Source organism: Phoxinus phoxinus (genome assembly GCF_949152265.1).
Source record: "Phoxinus phoxinus genome assembly, chromosome: 12".
In the NCBI taxonomy this organism is placed as follows: domain Eukaryota; kingdom Metazoa; phylum Chordata; class Actinopteri; order Cypriniformes; family Leuciscidae; genus Phoxinus; species Phoxinus phoxinus.
The window spans coordinates 27,848,967-27,866,275 of record NC_136887.1 but is presented as its reverse complement, the minus strand read 5'-3'; the positions used below and the strand labels follow the sequence as shown (position 1 = coordinate 27,866,275).

Genomic DNA, 17,309 nt, shown 5'->3' with positions numbered 1-17,309 from the left:
GAACAATGAGTGAGCTGGCATTTTACTCAACACTTTTAAGGCTGCTGGAGTGACATCATTTCTGATTAGCTTTGAGTGGTAGTTTATTTTTTGGAAATTATTCTGAACTCGTCGGAGCTGTAGTCTGTTTATTGCAGGTATTTTGGCATGTTGGGCCATGCTGCAAATACAGGTGATTTGATTTCAAATCTGGCTTGCATATCTGTCAATAAATGTATCTTTTTAAATGCACATTATGTCAGATTTTTAGATTAAAATATCCAAAAACCACTAAAACAATGTTATATATTTTGTTGACTTATCTACTGACATTATCCCAAACGTTTCCAACAATGTTTAAATCCAGAGAAATCGTCTCGGGTTACGACTGTAACCCTTGTTCCCTGAGGAGGGAACGAGACACTGCGTCGTTGAAAACGACTCTTTGGGGACGCTCCCTTAGCGTGCGTATCTGAAGTATGAATGAAACTAATCCAATCCTGATTGGTGTTGTGTCGTGACGTAACATGTGACGGCATAACCGGATGTATAAAGTCACGCCGGCACACACACACATTAGCCTCGCGATGAAGCAAGCCGCTCACAGGCGTTTAAAGGGCGTGGCAAAACGACGCAGTGTCTCGTTCCCTCCTCAGGGAACAAGGGTTACAGTCGTAACCCGAGACGTTCCCTTTCGTAGGGAACTCGCACTGCGTCGTTGAAAACGACTCTTTGGGGAACGAATACCCACTAGGCCACGCACCGAAAAAAGGCCTGCCCTAGAGTGAAACTGATCTCAGGCACTTAGCTAGGACGAGAGCACATGTGCGCCAGGCGTACTAGGGAGGTGCAGACTATAAAATCTGATAAAAGTGTGCGGGGTAGCCCAACCGGCTGCCTCACAGATCTCCTGGAGGGGCACTCCCGAGAGGAGGGCCCTAGAGGACGCAATGCCTCTAGTAGAATGAGCCCTTACGGCCAAAGGTGAAGGCAAATTGCGCACCTTGTAGGCCGAAGTAATAGCCTGAACAATCCAATTGCTCACAGTTTGTTTGGATGCCGGGAGCCCCTTTTTAGGTGACCCAAAACACACTAACAGTTGGTCCGACCTCCTCCAAGAAGAGGACCTCTCAAGGTAAACACTCAAGGCTCTAACCGGGCAGAGCAAGTGAAGCCTCTCCTCTTCTGCCGACACATGAGGTGGAGGATGAAAGGCTTGCAGGACCGTGGACCGTGCTACGTTAGAAGGCACTTTAGGCACGTAGCCAGGTCTCGGGTGCAAGATGGCCTTAACTCCGCCTGGGGCAAACTCCAAGCAGGCTGGCGTTACTGCCAGGGCTTGAAGATCTCCCACCCTCTTAAGAGAAGTAATAGCTAAAAGAAAGGCCATCTTGAATGTAAGGTCCTTGGGCGAAGCCGACTGAAGGGGTTCGAAGGGAGCCAGGGATAGCCCTTCGAGAACCACTGCCAGGTCCCAGGATGGAACCCTGGACCTGATTGTCGGTCTCATCCTCCATGTACCACGGAGAAAACGTATGACCAGTTGGTGCCTCCCCAGAGGCCCATCACTAAGTGGTGCATGGAAAGCCGCAATGGCAGCCACGTACACCTTCAGTGTGGACGGGGAGAGACCCGCGGAGAAACGATCTTGGAGAAACTCCAGAACTGAAGCCACTGGGCAGTTAACTGGATCTAACTCATGTTCTCTACACCAAGTGGAAAAGACATTCCACTTGAGGCCATATAATCTCCTAGTAGACGGAGCCCTAGAGCTAAGTATGGTTTCAACCACCCCAGCTGATAGACCAGCATCTAGGTACTGAGCCCCCTCAGGGGCCAGACCCACAATTTCCACAGCTCCGGCCGAGGGTGGAATATTGTTCCCTCCGCCTGAGACAACAGATCCCTCCTCAGAGGAATCTGCCATGGCGGAGCTATCAGGAGTGAAATTATGTCTGAAAACCATACTCGGGCCGGCCACAACGGGGCTACCAGAAGAAGACTGACGCCCTCCTGACGGACCCTCTCCAGGACTCCCGGGAGCAGAGCGATCGGGGGAAAAGCGTACAGGCGAAGCCTCGGCCAGGCCTGTACCATGGCATCCAACCCCAGTGGGGCTGGATGAGTGAGGGAGAACCAAAGTGGACAGTGGGACGTCTCTCGAGACGCAAACAGATCCACTTCCATTGGTCCAAACCTCTGCCATATCAACTTCACCACCTCTGGGTGAAGTCTCCATTCCCCGGGCCTCAGCCCCTGCCTCGACAGGATGTCTGCTCCCTGATTCTGAACCCCTGGGATATATATTGCTCTGATAGATAATATTTTCCCCTGGGACCATAGAATAATCTGATGCGCCAGTCTGGATAGAGGGCGCGATCTGAGTCCCCCTTGTCGGTTCAGATAAGCTACCACTGATGTATTGTCTGAACGTATCAGGACGTGGTAACCCTTGATGTCTGGGAGGAAGCTCCTCAGAGCCCTGAACACAGCCAACATTTCTAGGCAATTTATATGCCAAGAAAGATGATGGTCCTGCCACAGACCCCTGGCAAAGCGGCCGTCCATGACCGCGCCCCAGCCAGTGAGGGAAGCGTCTGTCGAAACGGATTTCCGGCGACATGACGCTCCTAACACTGGCCCTTGGGACAGGAACCAAGGTTTCTTCCATATTGATAGGGAACGAAGGCATCTGCGCGTAACCCTGATTATACGGAACGGATTCCCCTTCGGGGAAAACCCTTTGGTTTTCAGCCACCACTGAAGGGGCCTCATGTGTAGAAGGCCCAAAGGAATTATGTTGGATGCCGCTGCCATGAGGCCCAGCAGTCTTTGAAATCGCTTTACAGTGATGGCCTGGCCTAGCTTTATCCCAGACACCATGGCCAGGATTGATTCGACACGCGCGGGAGACATATGTGCCCGCATCGTAACCGAATCCCATACCACGCCCAGAAACATCGTTTTCTGAGCTGGTTCCAACACGCTTTTCTTCATGTTGAGCCTTAACCCCAGGTTCTGAATGTGGCCAAGGACGACATCTCGATGCCAAACTGCCATTTCCCGAGACTGGGCCAATATGAGCCAGTCGTCGATGTAATTCAGTATACGAATGCCCTGAAGCCTCAGTGGAGCCAGAGCTGCATCCATACACTTGGTGAACGTGCGGGGAGAGAGTGCTAGGCCGAATGGAAGAACCCGATATTGGTACGCTTCGCCCCCGAAAGCGAACCTCAGGAACCTCCTGTGACATGGAAGGATGGAGACGTGAAAATAGGCGTCTTTTAGATCTATCGTGACAAACCAATCCTCGGATCTGATTTGATTCACGATGATGGGAATAGTGAGCATCTTGAACCTGAATCTCCTCAGAGAGCGATTCAACTGCCTCAGATCTAAAATCGGCCTCAGCCCGCCATCCTTCTTGGGAACTATAAAGTACCGGCTGTAAAACCCTGACTCCTTGTCTGGTAGGGGAACACTTTCTATGGCCCCTTTCACCAGTAGAGTCTGTACCTCTTGTTCCATAACCCGAGCCTGTTCTGGAACCACTGCAGTCAGTACCACCCCAGCGAACTTGGGGGGTCGGTGACCGAACTGCAGTCTGTACCCATTTTTTATTATATTCAGGACCCACATAGATATATTCGGAAGGCGTTGCCATTCTTCTACAAAATCTACTAAGGGAACCAGCCTCTCGAGACTGGCCTCGGGTGTTTTTCGAGCACTGTTCTCGACCTCCTGAAACGGACGACCGGCAGGAAGAAGTCGAGAAGGATTTTGTGACCATAGTCGATGCTCTTTTGCAAGCTTTTGGGGCGAACGCCACGGTGTGCGTTCGCTGGAAATCGATGCGGCCCGAAGCGTCCAGGACGGCGGGAGAACATCTTTTTCCAGAGGGCCCCGCTGTGAGAACAACCTCGATTGCGCCACAGCGGGGGGGGCAGCCCTCCGAGGTCCTACCATTCCGGTTAGGACCTCTTTCCCGAAGCCCTCTTCGCCTGAAGGACGGCCCTCAGGTCGCCCTTCTGGTTAGAGGACTTCGATTGAGAGCGTTTCCTCTGTTGCCAAGCTCCCGGAGGAGGGGCTCTAGAAGAAACGCTCTCTCTCTGATCCTGGCGGTGGGAGCTAGTTGACGGCTGGGGCTGGCCACCTGAGCCAGCCCTCCTAGACCCAGATTTCGAGCGGCGAGGGAGATACTGCTGAAACGCCGCTGACTGTTTTTTCGCCTCCTGAAACCTGTCGACGACAGTAGTGACTGCGTCGCCGAACAGGCCAGAAGGCGATAGCGGTGCGTCCAGCAGAAAAGCTTTATCCTTCTCCTTAATGCCTGAAAGATTTAGCCACAGATGTCTCTCCGTAGCCACCATAGCCGCCATAGAGCGGCCAATAGCACGTGCCGTCTCTTTAGTGGCCCGGAGAGATAAATCTGTGGCTCTTCTCAATTCCGCAATATCCGAAGGTGACGGTCCCTCGCCCTCATCCAGGTCTTTAAGGAGGTCAGCCTGGTACGCCTGCAAAATCGCAATTGAGTGCAGAGACGTACCAGCCTGACCAGCCGCCATATAAGCCCGGCCAACCAGTGCAGAGGTGTCCCTGCACGGTTTGCTGGGCAGCGCCGGGGTTTTAAGCGAAGATGCCGCTTCAGGAGAAAGATAGCTCGCTAAGGCTTCCTCCATCGGCGGCATCTTGCCATATCCCATCTCTCTCGCACCCACCACATTACTATAATAATATGAATTTGGTGATGAAATACGGAAAGAGTGGGGTTTTTCCCAGGATCTGGAAATCTCTTTATGCAGATCTGGGAAAAATGGCAAACCCCGGCGCTGAGGTTGTGAGCGGTGCTGCAGGAATCTCTCGTCTAGCTTGCTTTGACAAATATCATCCTGCTTATTTTGTGGCCAGCTGATGTTTAGTCTGGCCACAGCACGTGTCACAACCTCCACCAACTCCTCATAAGCGGGGACGTGAGCCGGCGAGTATGACTCACGTTCCTCGCTGCCGATGCTGAGCACATCTACTTCCTCGGAAGCAGACAGCTCGAGCATCGGGCGATCGTCGCGGGCAGAAGAAGCCGCGGCGCGGGCTTCTGCACCGTGAGCGAGCGCTACAGAACCTTCAGATGAAGAACGAGAAAGTGCCGCAGCAGTCTCGTTCCCCTCTGAAAGATCCTTTTGCGATCCCCACGATCTAAGCCGCCGCGCCGCCTCAACGGACGCGGGACCCGAACCGCGGGGATCGCGAGCCTGGCCATCATCATTGAAAATGGCCAAGCGGGAGCGCAGCACTCTAATGGGAAGTGCTTCACAGTGTTCACAGGCAGCTCCCTCGAGAGCTGCCTGTGCATGCTGCGCTCCCAAACAATACACACACATTAAATGCGTGTCCCCACCCGTGAGAAAACGAGGGCAGGGGTGCACACACTTTGTATATTGTTCACTCGCCATGACAGGGATTTTTGTAACAGACAAACAACACCAAATAAGACAGACAGTTTTCACAAAGAACGCTTGCTGAAGAGCGAAAGCTAATGTGTGTGTGTGCCGGCGTGACTTTATACATCCGGTTATGCCGTCACATGTTACGTCACGACACAACACCAATCAGGATTGGATTAGTTTCATTCATACTTCAGATACGCACGCTAAGGGAGCGTCCCCAAAGAGTCGTTTTCAACGACGCAGTGCGAGTTCCCTACGAAAGGGAACAGCTATTTGGCCCGTGTCATTGCATCGCCTGACGCCATATCTGCGCTACCCTTGACTTACGGTTTTACTTCCGAAGAGACCATGCAACACCGACCACTTTAATATAGTATGCGTTTTATTAGACAGGAGAGCAACTGTTTGGATACTTTTATTGACAGAAAACGATCATTGTTATATAGTTAAACACGGTCAGTTTTATTGTTTTAATTACCAGCCATGCTTCACTATGGCTTGTTTGACAATGTTACCTTACAATATATTCTTTCACAAGTTCGTACTTACATATAATCAGATATAATACAGTATATGCATATTTGGTATGCTTTGGTATGCTGGTATGCTTTGGAAAAACCTTTTTTAAAACATTGTTTTGTTTAAGGTGTTGTCGTTGTCAAGGTGACTACGACAACTTCCAATATTCCACACTCAATCATATATTGTAATATATTGTAAGGTAACATTGTCAAACAAGCCTTAGTGAAGCATGGCTGTTAATCTGGTTCTATCTTCTTTGGTATACAAAATTCCACGATGGCAACAGACATAAAAATCATGCAACATAACAGCAATGTCATGGGGGACTATGTCACGGTTTGGGGGGGTTTATTATGTTTTGAAGTAAAGTTGCAGTTGGGTTCTCAACCAGCTTGCCTCCAGTGAGTTCGTAACCATCATTAAAAGAATCATTTTTATTTTCAATAAATTAATACTTTTATTCAGAAAGGATACATTAAATAATCAAAAGTGACAAAGACTTACCTTGTTACAATTTTTTTATTTAAATTTGTATTATTTGAAAATCTTTTTCAAATAATGCTGTTATTTTGAACTTATCACAGCACAAAAATGTAAGCATCACAACTGTTTTTAACATATTTAATAATTAAAAGAAATTCAGCATATTATAATTATTTCTATAGGAACATGTGACACTGACGACTGTAATGATGCTGAAAATTCAGGTTTGCCAGCGCAGGAATACAGTAAATTACATTTCAAAATGTATTAAATTATTAAATTTATTATAATATTTTATTACTGTTACTTATTTTTATCAAATAAATGCAGCCTTGTTGAGTATAAGAGACTTACATTAAAAACATTAAAAACCCAAACTTTTGAATGGTTGTGTAGGCTATTTCTTTAAATTTGCACATACTGTATATTTCTCAGTGACATGGCCTTTGCCATTTTTTCCTCTTGTGAATTCTTGATGACACTTTTGTGAATGTCTTTGTACATTCTGACTGTCCTTACCTTTATTCTCTTTTCTTATGATCTCAGTGTCTCACACATACAGTACATCTCTGTCAGCACCTTCTGAGCCTGTCGAAAAGTTCTCCAGCCCTCACGAAACTGTCAATCGTTTATGCACAGTCTCTTTTTTGCTTTCTTTTACACTTTCACCTTTCAAAGCCTACTGAACTCATCCAAGGGACATGGTTTCCTGGCGCAAGAAGAAATGTTTCTTGTAGCTGAGGTCCTTGCTCAATGCCAGGGAATTCTGCCACGGGGCAGAACTGTTGTTGTGTGTGTGTGTGTTTGTATGTATGTGTTTAGCCATTTGAATCATTAATCTAAGCAGATCATTCAACTATGTGCAACGGAAGCTTTCAGGGGGAATTTCATTTATGTACACACAGCCAGAAATAAAGTTCAGGCTTGCCTGGCTTTTAAAGGCAACATAAGCAGAAACAGCACTGTTAGAGTAACACACATGCATCTAGTCTGCAACAGTTCGACATACACCGTGGCATGTGCGTCTCTCAGTGAACACTCAGTGTAATGAGAGGGATGCTGGGATAGGCACGAGGTTGCATCACTAAGTCTTTTACAGTGTAAATCGGCCTGACATCTGCCATCCCTTGTGAGAATTTATGAGTTTGTTTGAATAAAAGGTCCGGTGGAATATGTGATTGCGTGTGTGTTGGAAAAACTAGGGCAGACGTATAAAGACACACACACACACACACACACACACACACACACACACACACACACACACACACACACACACACACACACACACACACACACACACACACACACACACACACACACACACACACACACACACACACACACACACACACACACACACTGTACAAACTGTATAATCTATCCCCTTACACTGCCCCTATCCCTAAACCTACCCATCACAGGAAACATGCTGCATTTTTACATTTTTAATAAAACATTGTTTTTTATGTTGTTTAAGCTATTTGAATTATGAGGACACGCACGCACGCACGCACGCACGCACGCACGCACGCACACACACACACACACACACACACACACACACACACACACACACACACACACACACACACACACACACACACACACACACACACTATATATAATGTGTATTAGATTTAAGCACAAACCTCATCCTATTTATGCATAGAAACATGTTAAATTTATGATTTTTTTTATGCATACAAGACATAATTTTTCAATAAGGTATACAAATAAAAAAAATAACCATTATAAATGATTTACAAAATAAAACAATACATATCCCCTTAAAGTTTCAACTTGCAATTTTGCTTTTCAAATTAATTTGTCTTGTTCAGATAGTGTACTGGAAAACAAACAAAAAAATATTGCAATTTGATTACATTTTTACAGTTTTATTTTAAGCTTAGAAGGAATTTGGTCCTTCAATTCCCTGAAGAATTTAAAGCGTTTTTCAAATTGCAGATCATCTGTTATTCAACCTCATTGTTTGTTATTGTGTCTGAAAATCAAGGTGAATCAGTGTGCACCTACTGAATTATTTCATTCCTGTGTGTGTGTGTGTGTGTGTGTGTGTGTGTGTGTGTAGGTGTGTGTGTGTGTGTGTGTGTGTGTGTGTGTGTGTGTGTGTGTGTGTGTGTGTGTGTGTGTGTGTGTGTGTGTGTGTGTGTGTGTGTGTGTGTGTGTGTGTGTGTGAGAGAGAGAGAGAGAAAGAGAGAGAGAGGGACAGACAGACAGAGAGAGAGACAAATAGAGATTTATGCCCCGCCTTATTTGCTCAGGGAGACTCTCTCTCCTCCCCTTGTTTTCTGAATGCACAAAGCATCGTTCTCTCACACTAGATAATTACTGCAGTTCATACAGCTAACTGTATTCAAACCTTTAAATTAATTCTTAGTCTTCCACAGTGCTGCCTTCTCTCCCCTTATGCTGTCGCCATAAGGTCAGGGACAGTCTTAAATCAGATGGTCTCTGACAGGCTGAGAGAGATATGATAGAACAGGATTAGACCTTAAAGCGGAACACAACATTTTTCCAATTGATTGCTATTGAATCCCAGGTCACGGTTTCTTAACAACATAGTATAAAGCCTCTATAAGCTCTTATAAAATGCATGAGATAGGATTTAAGGGTGGGGATGATTTGTGGAATATTAGACCTTAGATAGGCCTACATCATAAGGATAAGTTACAAAGTTAAAATTAAAACATGTATTATAAAATGGATAGTTGCGGCTCGAAAATCGTATTGGTTAAGCCATGTTCAAAGGGCTCCATCAGGGGTCAATGGATGGCCCTTCAAGACCTTACATTACAGTGATTTTACAGGGGTTAAAAGGGGATTCACTTTGCAAATTAACCGTGGTAAAATCCCTGCAACAATTCAAGGTCTCATGTGGCATTTTGCGTTATTATTTTTAGTTTTTTGCAGTTTTTAGTAATATACATTTCTGAGATCGCAGTGTAAAAGTTGCAATATATTCTGGATTGTATCCCCTCTCATTTTTTCAGTATTTTTCATTGTGATACAGAAAGTTGTCTTATCTAATGTGTCATAGTGATGTGCCACTAACTGGCAGTCTCCCCACTGCTCAAAGTCACGGTTAGTCTTTTTTTAGGTCCTGCTCACCTTGAAATACATAGGTGGTGCCATGGAAACCATCCTGTTACATCTTTCAAAAAAGATTTTACATCTTGTGCAAATGCTAACTGCCTATTTCATTAAGAAGAAACACATTTCTATCAAATAAGGCATCAAGTGAGCAGCTTGTATGCTGCAGACCACAGATATTTATCTAATAACAGTTTATGTCACAAAGCTAGTTTTCTGACTGCACTGTACTATATTTGCACAAATTGCTCTGGACATTTGTTTTCACAGTCTGTCTGCAGCATTAGATTTGGTTATATAAAGACATTTTCACTTTGCTTTCTGCAAAATATCATTGTATGACTGCTGTAAGAGTACAATAGGGTACTTGTATTAACGCTACATTAGAAGCAGTTATTTGTTTTGCTATAAAGAACATAATTAATAACACACACTCAACATGTATTTAATAACACCAATGACAGGATGATAGGGTAAGTGCCCCTTTAGATCTATAGTTATACCATTATACTGTATATTATTATACATCTGATATATTAAGAGAGTTTGGAGTCTATATATAGCCTATATATACAGGGCATATATACAGTTGCAATCAAACAATTCAACCCCCCTGTAAAAATAGCATCTAAAACAGTTTAGTGACAAATTAAAAGTGATAATGTCAATATATAATGTAATGCATTTTTTTTGTAATACAGCTGACATAATTATTCAACCCCTTTTCAATGCTGGTTTAAAGGGTTAGTTCACCCAAAAATTATCCCATAATTTAATCACCCTCAGTACGTTGTTAAATATGTGCACTATATTAAATATTTATTATATTTTTACTTATCATTAAAATATTGTAACGTTGTTATTATAGCCTAGTAAAAATCACATTATATAACCACTTTAATAATAATTCAGCTGGCAGGGCTCTCTTTATGTTCACACCATTAGGCAAGATTTTTTTTTTTCTTGAGAAAAATGTACATGTATCTACTGATAGGCTACCTAATGTTTATTCAAATTAATCGATATTGAATCAAGATCGGAATCAAATCACAAGATTTGAATTGAAATCGTGAAATTTGTGTCAAGCAATAATAAAAACAGTAGCCAACAAGTCATTGTACAAGTTGACTCATGAAACCATTTGTTTATTATATCGCAATATTGACCTCAATAATTGCAATATGACATTTTCCCCAAATTGTGCAGCCCTAGTCATAAGTAAGTCGTAAGTCTCCTCGGCTTACATTGTCAACTGTGCTCGTTTCTGTTGTGTGTCCTCAAACTGGCAATCCGCGTGACCTTCATGTCTGAGGAGGAGGGGGCATATTTTGAATTTGAACTGCAGCACATTTCGACCACTAGTCATTCTTACATACTGCACCTTTAATAACTTTATTATGGGGGTTATGTTGCAGGAAGTGTAAATCTTGACTGTATAAAGGACATCATGAATGTTTTGTATCAAGCCATTTTTTCAAAGATGGTGATGCCCTCTGTGCGGAGATTGAAGTTTGATGATCAATGGACTTTCCTGCAGGACAGCCAAAGTAGCCTATACATTCAAATCTACTTAAGCTTGGTTCAGGCATCAGTCGTAGAATGTTCTTGAGTGGCCTGTATAGTCTTCAGATGTAAATCTCATTGAAAATATTTGGTGGATTTTGAAGAAAACAGTGGTAAAATGAAAACCAAAGATTATCAGTGATCTGGAAGCTTTTTCAAGCTAGAAATGGGCCAAGATTGCAGTAGAGAGGCGACTGAAGCATCTACCGCTAATCATTTATAGGCCGCGTTTATTGGAGGTTATAAAAAATGAAAGACTTTTTATGAATGTGAGCATGTGAGTATATATTACTTTATACAGTATATAGTTTTGAATAACTATATACAAAACAAAAAATCCTGAAAAAATCACAATAGCCTACTATTGCATCACGAGTTAATTATACTAAAGTAGTTTCTTTCTATTTTTACATTATTTTGATCTCACAATTGCAGCAGGAAAGGGCTGGTGCCCGATTCTAAGCAGGGAAATAATCTGTCCTTGAACAAAACAGCTGATCATTGGCCTTGTGATGTGAGCATGAAGGCTTTTTTTTCTCGTATCAAAAGTCATGAACCAAGCTAAGAGACTGTCTTCAACTTCTAGGCTTTGGCTCTCTATCCATCCTGACAGACCTCTTGGCTTTCTTCTAAATTGCTTTGCACTCATCCACTGAACTTGAATAAGTGAGCAAACAGAGAAGACCCAAGACGAGCAGCCATTTTAGCCCTTGGTCTGTTTCTACCTGCCCACTCTGTCTTTGTCTCCTAAATCCCATCTTGGAAGTGAACACAGTGTTCTTTCGACTCCAGCAGGCCTCTGATGTTTTATTCAGCATCTCCTCTGAGAGCTGAAGGGACAGCACAGACTTGTCCGGTCCCCTCTCCCTTCCTTGCCTCTCCCTTCAACAATCGATACATCCGTGTCTCAGAGTCCCTCGCGTCATCTTTCCTCCCTCACAGTGCGCGCCGCACTTCCTCTGTTTGGTATTCCAGAGCAGGAGCCACAGTGTAGATCCATCAGCAAGGCCTAGAGATGAAGGGATGAACCGAGAGTGATACACAAACAGAGACAGTACGCCTTCTCTCAGAGTTTCTCAGAAATGCAGCTGAATTCCAGACTCTGTTCCATAAAACTGGCATCTCTTTGGATCTCTTTTTGATCAATAGTTTGTCTCTCTGAACTTTGACAGGTTCTGTGAGCTGCATCACCTGAGTTTCTAAATGGGCAGATCAAAACTTGATTTATAATATAAGTACAGTACATCACAGTCAGTCCTTCCGTAGGCCTTCATTATACCCGGCACAGAAGCCTCAGTCATAACTCATAGCACTGACAGTGCCGGACCATAATTGTTTGCGTATGTTGCCCTAGCCATATTTAATTAGTTTTTGTGTACATTGTTTGATAGTCTCATATGTTTGAAAGATTAGGACATTTCCGAATTTCCATTCACATTTTTTCAAGAATCTATATTTTCATGCACGAAGACCCGTTTTTACCACATGATCCTTCTGAAATCTTTATATATGCTGATCTGCGGCTGAAGAAAGATTTCTTATTACTGTAATGATGTTCAAGGCCAAGGGAAGGAGAAGACTTGAACCGGCAAACGATTAACGTAACTTTAATAGTAATAAACATAAACAACAAAATGAAAGTAACGCGACAGCCCCTCACAGACAACTGCCTCTTAAACTAAAACAAAACGTAAAGTCCCGGCTTGGTCCTCTCTCGTCTTGGACTGTCGTCACTCCTCCTCTTATCCTTCCTGAGCTCCTCCGTGGGACTCGAGACCAGTGTGGCGTCACTCCCTCAGGCCGGTGGTCTCACTCCGTTTCCACTGTCTCGGCCCCGCCCTGCTTGCCACATACCCCCATCGCCCTTCGCAGGCCGGGGGTACCCGAGACTGTGCTCTACCACTGCTTGCCACAATTATCACAAAGCAACAACAACAACAACAAAAACGTTTTTGCTGCTTACATTTTTTATTTTGTTATAACTTTTGACTGTTAGTGTGTATTCAAAATTATTATGTTAAACCTTTTTATTTATTATATGTTAATATAATAAATGTATAATATTTAACATTTTATAATGTGATATAAATGTTGTTTAATTTTAAATATAAAATGTTACACTTTTATGGTAACCACACACTGATCACAGCTACATTTATGCAACAGATTTATGCACAGAAACTCATGCAACTCTAATATGATCATGTTATTCTCAGTGCATGCTCACCACCAGATCATTCAGCCATTCCTGTCTAAGATGTCAAGGTGAGAGGACAAACAATGACAGCGTGCATGCGGAGCATGCCTGGGGCATGAATTTATGCTCATGTGTGTGTGATGTGAGATTTCCCTTATGGATGCTGCATAGATGCAGTCAGCAGGACTGGTAATTACCAGTTGTCTAAACAGACAGATGGAATTAAGGAGAGTGACTGGCAATTTTACGAATGCTTGTTTTGGGGCAAGGAGCTAGAGAGCGCATGGAGTGAGCAAGAGAAAGAAAGATTACCTGACACTGCGTGTTAGCACCTCCGCTTGACATTTTTATCTCTCACTCTCCTGTCACTAGCATCAGGTGCTACTCTTTCACCCTTCTGACAAGATACATCTTGCCCTCTGGCCTTCCTGCTTCTACTTTCTACCTTTCCTTCCTCTTCCTTCCTTTTCCACTCTCTGTCTCTTTCCTTCTCCTCTTCTCCCTCTCACGAAGAGAAGGTCATCCAGGGTAGATGCCCTTCTGAGATGGCTTACATAACTCAGGCTGACATATGGATCTTTTAGTATGTTTTTGCACAGTAAACTCCAACTGTGCTCAGCTTGGGCGGTGACGGCTCCCTCCTCAGTCTCCTTTCGGTGTGAATCATGTCTAGAAACCGTCATTTGCAGTGGCCCGTGTAAAAGCTACAACTGACATGCACTTATTCTAAGCCACTGATGCTTGGGTGGTTTACGCACACTGGCCAACCAAGGGATTACGACCTATGTGGTGTGTGACAGTAGGGAGAAATGTCTCACAACATCTGATTGCAGTGAGTAAAAGGTTAAATCCAGCCATAAATGAGAACTGAATCAATGATTATCAGAATTAATTACAATCAAACTGTCACATAATCTGAAATGTCTGAGATATACAGTAGTACACTCTAAAAATAAAATGTGATTTTTATATAAAATTGTATCTATAATATTAAATATATGAATTGAAATTCAATATTATATCACATATATTTTATTTTATTTTATAAAACAGTTCCATTGCTTGATTCTGACTGGTCAATAGCTGCGTTTTATTCACGATAAAACACGGTTATGTGACCACTTCACACAACGGTTCTATGTATCACTACACAACACCCATAGTAATCACTCATTGTTCATTTAAGCTTATAGAGTGGGGTTGTGTGAGAGATCGAGTAAGCAAGTGTAACTGACTTTAACTTTTTAGTCCATTTTGACATCTCATCTGATCTCAAATTGATTCAGCATCTTTTTGCCATTACAAGCTGTTTTGATGTAACAATAAGACTTTTTTTATTTTTTTTTTATAATACAATTCATAGCCATCAATACACACAAATTTGTAGATAATCTAATTTAGATGGTGGCATGAGTTTACCGGTTTTATGAGATTTGTGGACAATAATTCAACGTTAATTTATGTGTTGAGATGGTTATTTGGTCCTTGAATGACATGCCAGGAGAGTTGAAGGACCTTTTTGAAAAAGGAACAAAAAGGAACTATGTTTTTGGCAGAGGATACTCAAAATCTCTTTCAAATGGATGCATGGGGGTGCCCAATGCAGAATATGCGTATGCCCTTCCACCCAAAACCAGGGGTCATTTAGTCTGGGCTTGTTTTATCAGTCCGGGTGGCTTATTTCTCTAGCAAAACCTGGCAACATTGGTTCATGTTCAGTGAACAAATGACTATTGTTAAATAGCAATAGTTGCAGGAATTTATAACATTTACAGATGGCTGTAAAATAAAAACTATGCACTGGACTTAAACGTTATGCACTTAAATGTCATATGCACCTGACAGGCCAATTGATGAACTATATGGGCCCTATTTTAACGATCTGAAACGCAAGTATCAAACGCGAAACGCAAGTAACTTTGTGGGCGTATCCCGGGCGCTGTTGCTATTATACCGGCGGGATAAATGACTCTTGCGCCTGACGCAAATCTAAAATGGGTTGGTCTGAAGTAGCTTCATTATTCATAGGTGTGGTTTGGGCGTAACGTGAAATAAACCAATCAGAGCATCCTCTCACATTCCCTTTAAGAGCAGGCGCGCTTGTTCCATGGTGGATTGCTATTATAACGGCGAATTTGCCAGGCGCACGCCAGGAGCGGTTCATAGCCGAGGAGACCAACGTTCTCGTCAGGGCCGTAAAAGACAGCAGTGACAATGTATGGGGATGCGAGAAACCCACCCAAATTAGCTTTGGTTAAACATGCGTATAATAATTAGGGTAAATGTGTAAGCTAGATTTATGCCTATTTTTTCACATCTACATGGACACAACAATGATTTCCCTCGTGTGTTAATATGGTTCCTTGCAATAATGTATGATTTGCAAAAATGAAAACTGCTGAGTCCGTTTAGATTAGAGAATCAAAGTGTATGCGCATTGTTCACACGCTACATAATGGCCAAGCACTAGGTTTTTCCTGGTCAGTGGCGGAATTGTTTTTTTAAACTCCAAAATAGCACCAGGGAGCGTTTGCGCCGGAACACGCCTCCTCTTTTCGCTAATCTTGAATATCAATTATAATCTTGAAATCATCTAGATGTGAAAATTGCTCTTGAAAAAGCATGAAAGGGGCAAAAAGTCTAAGACATTTGTGGGAAAAATCGGGGCGTTAATGGGCTAAGATTTTAATGGCAGGTGGCTGCAAGCGTCAGCCGAATCCATGGCGTGGTTCACACCATGCACATCTGCAACAGTACTCCAGCCATAAGAAGAGACAGACGATCCGTCTCCTCTGGGAATCATTGTAGCGTATCACTCTCTGGGGTGCTCCTGAAATCCAGTTTCTACCTCATATCTGCCACAGCTGATTCAGAGCCACTCCTGTTATAAATGTCCTTGTGTTTAAGATGCAGCTGGTGTTTGAAGAAATTATCCTAAATCAGGTGTGGAAGTAAAATTGAGATTTGACTGACTTAGGGTGGATATCGGTGGGAGTAATGTGTCTCAAAGCAGGTGAAACGGGGCCTAAGGGTACACTAAACCTTTTAGAGTCTGAAAGCAGAAAAGAGGTTTTCAGCGATATGTGTTAAAGTTTGCCTGGAGGAGGGTTCTGGATTGTGCAGTGGGGCAGTAGGCTATTAGGAATAAGAAGGTGCTAAAATGGAAATGGTTGCGTAAAATTGCAAATAATCAAGATATAACACACACAGAAGAAAAGAGTAGCCTAATTATTTCATTGGTTCACGAAGTGTAACTCGTTCCATTTTGGGCATTATCTGTTTTTGTTAGTTTTTTTCTTGTTGAATTCATTGTAACAGTATACACTATCACTCAAAAGTTTGGGGTCAGTAATTTTAACAAATAAATAAATAAATAATACTTTTGCGCAGCAAGGACACTTTTTTAAGTAACCGTAAAAATATTTTTACATTTCCTATTTAAGAAAGAAACCTGAAAAAAATGTATCATGGTTTCCACAAAATATTACGCAGAACAACTGTTTATGATAGATTATCAATACACAAATAAGAAATGTTTTTTGAGCACAAATTCAGCATTTTAGTTTGCTTTCTGAAGGATGATGTGACACTGAGGACTGGAGTAATTTGTTGAAAATTCAGCTTTGTCATCACAGGAATATATTAGCTACCTTTTAAAATGTATTAAAATAGGAAACAGTTATTTTGAATGGTAATAATATTTCACAGATTTACTATTTTTACAATTTTTTTAAATCAAATGCATTCTGCCCTTTGATCAAAAGCTTGTTACCAAACCTTGTCAATCAGATGAATATATTATTTGGTTGAGCTCTTCTCTACTAGCTTTTTTTGGATGAAACGGTGCAAATATAGGGTTATGCCTGTTTTATTGCCCTTTATTTACATGAAGGAAATAATTAGCGTAGACAAGTTAAGTACTTTCTCAAGGCTACAAAGAAGGACTGGAAATGTCTTCCTCTCATCAGCAAGGATTCAACCTAACAAACATCTGGCATGAGTCCTTT

At 42.7% G+C, this 17,309-nt stretch overlaps 1 protein-coding gene across 2 annotated transcripts in view; it reads left to right on the top strand.

Moving 5' to 3' along the window:
- The window catches only part of LOC307007758 (A disintegrin and metalloproteinase with thrombospondin motifs 2), a 149,099-nt gene that overhangs the window by 43,175 nt on the left and 88,615 nt on the right, over positions 1 to 17,309 (top strand). The gene's annotated exons all lie outside the window — the stretch shown is intronic.